At 40.8% G+C, this 3,841-nt stretch overlaps 1 long non-coding RNA gene across 1 annotated transcript; it reads left to right on the top strand.

Moving 5' to 3' along the window:
- The first annotated feature begins 433 nt into the window (after window positions 1-433).
- On the top strand, window positions 434-3,189 carry LOC148574906 (uncharacterized). The gene is made up of 4 exons (XR_015904746.1): window positions 434-587; window positions 678-732; window positions 820-977; window positions 3,116-3,189. It is a non-coding gene; the product is annotated as an uncharacterized LOC148574906 (long non-coding RNA).
- Window positions 3,190-3,841: the final 652 nt, after the last annotated feature.

Raw genomic sequence — 3,841 nt, 5'->3', positions numbered from 1 at the left:
TCTGGAATCTGGATTACGTTCTTAGAAATCTAGCATGGGTCTTAAATGAGACTACACAAATCTTTGTCCACCAAATACTATAAATAATAGAGGCCAATAATTCGCGTCTAAAGTATGACATCTACTTCTAATCCTTATGTTTCTTGTCTCTTGGATTGAGATTTGTAAGACCCGGTTAATTAACGGCTAATTAACCCATAAATGAGAATTTATTCTAGAAAGCCAAAAAAATGTTATTTTATGGCTTAATATGATAGAGGAAATTGAGACGAGAATTTCAGTACCAATTTTATAGAAATCGGATCAAGATTGGACCGAACGGGCCAAACCGGTCCAACCGGACCCAAAGTGGACCCTTGGCCCAACTAAACTAAAATAAAACCCTAGTTTTCAGCACTCTCTCTCCTCACAACACACTAAACACGCTGAAATGGAGGCTATGGAGGGAAGAACACTCTCTCAAGTTCTCTCCCTTGGTTGATCTTCAAACCACCATAACTTTTGATCTAGAGCTCCGATTGCCACACCATTTACGGCCACGCGTTCACTGCGGAGAGCTCTACAAAACCCATATAATCAATCTTGAGGTAAGCCACGTTTTGCTCTTCGAATTTCCAGCCTTGATTTCGAATTTCATGAGAAAAAATGTTGAGATTTTGGGCTCTTTGATGTTATAGGACCCAACTCTCTTGAAGGAAAAGGTTAATCTTGTCTCCTTGGACCTTGGGTGTGGTAAGATTCTCAACCCTAGTGTAAATTGTTGTTCTATGATGTTTGGGTATTGAGATGTTGTGTATGGATATGATGATTGTGGCTTAGGTTGTGTATATGTGAATATTGGAGCTTGATTGATGATTTTGGAAAGCTTGGAAGAGGGTTTTGTGTGATAAAATCTGTTCTTGGAGGTGTTGATACCTTGAGTGCTTGTGGACAAGTGGTTTGGAAGTGCTCCGGTTGAGCGTGGAAAATCGGCTAAGGTATGGTTTCGGTTTCCCGTATCTAATATGTAATGTGGTAGGAAATACCTAGGCTAGAGGCCCTAAGATAGGCATTGAATTGATGATGTTGTTGAATGATTGAGATATATGATGTGATCATATATGTGATTATGAATATTGATGCCTTGATTGTGAGATATATGAGAAAATACATGTTGTGATATATGCTTGATGAATGATTGAGATTGAATTGATGGGTGGTACCATGTTGATGGTGAGTATGATGATGATTATGTATAATGATGGTTGATTGGAAATGGAATTATTGGAAATTGGGATGAGGAAGGATGTATGACATGATATTGTGTTTGTCCTTTAGCCATTTGATTGAGAAGTGTTAAAATGGTTGGATGTGGTTTTGGAAATTTTGGTAAAGTGTCAATGTGTGAGTTGAGGATGGCTTGTTGTTGATTTTGGTACATTTTGAATGATTTCAAAGAAAATGGTTGAAATTGGAATGTTTTGATTGATTTTGAAAAGAGTTGAAAGTGGCTTGTTTTGAAACTGGCACTTTGTGGTTTTGTATGAAAACATGGTTTTTGGACATATTTTGACGGGACATAACCTGGACTACGGATCTCTGATTTGTGCCAAATCTGTTTAGAAATGAAATTGGATTCGGGATATCCATGCCGTTCAAAGAACGGGTGAAATTTAAAATGAGAGAGTTATGACCGTCGGAAGATTGGGGGTTGAATCTGTGAATTCTGCAGCTTTTAACTTAGAAAATTTTTAGCAGAATAACCCTCCGCGCGTAGGCGCACTTGGCGCGTGCGCGCCATTCTTCCAGGAAGCACCATCCACGCGTGCGCGTGGTGTGCGCGGGCGCGTCGATACGCTGCGCCATATGCCCAGCTATTTTCCAGAGAGTTGTGCCAGAATTGTGCCAGTTTTGTGCCTGGGCGCAAGAGCACCCATGCGTACGCGTGGCTGACGCTTGCGCGCCGTTTGGATATTTTTCAACCCGCGCGTTCGCGCGTATGACGCTTGCGCGTCAATGAGTTTTTGGCCATCCGCGCGTGTGCGTGGAGTGCGCGTACGCGTGGCCCTGTTTTCATCCCAAAGTTAATTTTTGAGTTTTAAAAGCCAAATTTCATACTTCTAAGCCTCCGATCTCACCACTTATATCTTAAATCATTATGATATGCCTAGCATGAGGAAAAGGGCTAGTGAATGTGGTAACTTGCGAGTGAAGCAAGGGAAAAATGAATGATCAATGAGGATCAAAGATGATTATGTGAGATGCGGAGAATGGCGGTGGAAGTGCTTGTTGTGCCATGGGCCGAAGGGCCGTAATTGTTAATGAATTGGCTGGTTATGGATTTAACCGTAAGCCGGATGGCTAGATTATTGCCGTGTTACGGCGGAGCCATGATTATGGCTAAGTATAAATGCATATATGCTGTTGAATGAATTGTGAATGTTTGCACTTCCACCATCGGAGATGAGGGTTTCCCTGGGAAGAAGCAGTGGCTAGCCACCACGTGCTCCAGGTTGAGACTCAAAGCTCTTTTGAACCTATATCGTAAGTGTGGCGGGGCACTGTGAAAGGCCCGGATGAGCTCGCCCCCGTAAATATTCACCAGTGAGGGTGATGGATATGGATCATGATTATGATCAAGTTTATGATGAGTATAACTCGAGTTGGGGATGCGCGACAGAGGAACAGTCCAATGGTTAGCTACCAGGACTTGTCGGGTTGGCTCTATAACCGACAGATGATATCATCAGCCACTAGGGACAGGCATGCATCATAAGCATACTACATGAATTGTTTGAGATTGCCTATTTGACTGCATATTACTTGCTAATTGTCTAAATGTCTTATCTGTTCCTATTTGTAAATCTCTTGTCTGATATAACTGTGTTTGCTATATTATACTCCTGCTGGTGGTTGGGAGGTCTGAAGGAATTGGAAAGGGAAGTATTAGTTAGACTGAAGAATCTTTAGTCAGTTGCCACTTATGGTTTAGCTTGTTTATAAGCTTTGATATTATTTGGAGGAAGTTCTAGGATTTGCCTTTGGCTTTCCTCTATTATTATGTATTATATATGTGGAAGCTGTTACTGTGCTGGGGACCTCTGGTTCTCACCCATGCGGATTTTGTGGTTTTCAGATGCAGGACGCGAGGCTTCTCATTGAGGCATGCTGGAAACTTCTGGATTAGCGAAGATCCTTTGTTCTCGGGACTCTGTTTTGGGTTATATATCTTGTTTAGATACTTTTATCTCCATTAAATAATACAAACTGTGATGACTCCTCTTATAGGAGGTTTTGGAGAATAGATTTCTGTATTTGTGTCCCTTTGGGTTTCCTTTGGGGTTTTCCTTATTTTATTATATGTACATATTGCTATGCTCGGACCGGTTATCTTCGCGGCCGGATTTTGAGTCTTGATATTCCTGTTTTTGACACTCCTTTGTATATATATGATCTCGCGTTAGCTTATCCCTGTTTGTTACGTTATCGATCGGAGTGTTGCGCTTTCGAGTTACGGTTTTTGTTTACCCCTTTTTTCTACGAAGGCTCCTAGTTATAATCAATTATTCATACTACTAAACGTACTAAATTTTGGTTTTAGAGGTCGTAATACCTTGCCATCTCTGAATTATGACTTAAGCATAAGACTCTGTATGGTAGGGTGTTACAAGATTAACTTAAGCGTCGAAACTCTTTATAAGTACTCTTACCAACTGGTTCAAGGACCAAGATTCAACAAAAATTTCCGTCTCGCTCATGAAGAGTTCATCCAGATAACCCTTACTAAACATCTTACAAGTTCTCACACATTAGCTTTAATTTTCTTAAAACATGGATCCCATACTGCTTGTAAAATGATATC

This window comes from Arachis ipaensis, chromosome B2 (assembly GCF_059453495.1).
Source record: "Arachis ipaensis isolate K30076 ecotype BB chromosome B2, ASM5945349v1, whole genome shotgun sequence".
Classification (NCBI taxonomy): Eukaryota; Viridiplantae; Streptophyta; class Magnoliopsida; order Fabales; family Fabaceae; genus Arachis; species Arachis ipaensis.
Note: the sequence above shows the minus strand (reverse complement) of the source record. Positions and strands in the feature narration are given on the sequence as shown.